The sequence below is a fragment of the Neophocaena asiaeorientalis genome, unplaced genomic scaffold (assembly GCF_003031525.2).
Source record: "Neophocaena asiaeorientalis asiaeorientalis breed wild unplaced genomic scaffold, Neophocaena_asiaeorientalis_V1.1 scaffold43, whole genome shotgun sequence".
In the NCBI taxonomy this organism is placed as follows: Eukaryota; Metazoa; Chordata; class Mammalia; order Artiodactyla; family Phocoenidae; genus Neophocaena; species Neophocaena asiaeorientalis.
The window spans coordinates 3,847,094-3,847,790 of record NW_020173674.1 but is presented as its reverse complement, the minus strand read 5'-3'; positions in this window follow the sequence as shown (position 1 = coordinate 3,847,790).

Below are 697 nucleotides of genomic sequence, written 5' to 3'. Positions count from 1 at the left end.
CCCCCAGCAAAACCAATTAGGAAGCTTCCGGTGGTCTTGTCCCAGGCGGAGAGGCGACTAATATTTCCAGCGATTTAACTTAATTTTTAATTTTAAAAAATGAGACAGGACAGAGACCATTATTTTGCAGCCTTCCTTTCAGGGTGTTTTTCTAGCTGCCGGGACAGGGCGGGGGTGGGGGGGATTGGGGAACCCCGCAAGAATGGACTGGCTAAGGTAGGAAGACAGCCCGCAGATTCCCCCAGGCGAGGAGGACAGGATGAAGGAAATGCTGGCCACCATCTTGGGCTGCTGCTGGAATTTTCGGGCATTTATTTTATTTTATTTTATTTTTTGAGCGAGCGCATGCTAGGCTGAAAGTCCTTTAACATTTAGGGTTACCCCCTCGGGCATTTGCAACGACCCACCCCCCCCGTGTGCGGGAATGAAGCCTCCACCAGTGTTGCCGGCTCTGCCCTGAGTCCCTGAATGTTAAATGGTTCCTGAAATTTACACGTGTTAATGAAAATGAAAGAAGATGTAGACGCTAAGATTCCTAGGCTGCCTCTCCGCCCGTGGGTGCCCTCGTGGCGTTCTCGGAAATGCGCCCATTCTCCCGGCTCAGATATAGGGTGTCACCGAACTCCAGAGTCCCCCCTCCATGCGGTCTCCCCAGGCTGCGTGTGGCCTGCCCGCCCTCCTGGCTGTCCCCCTCTGC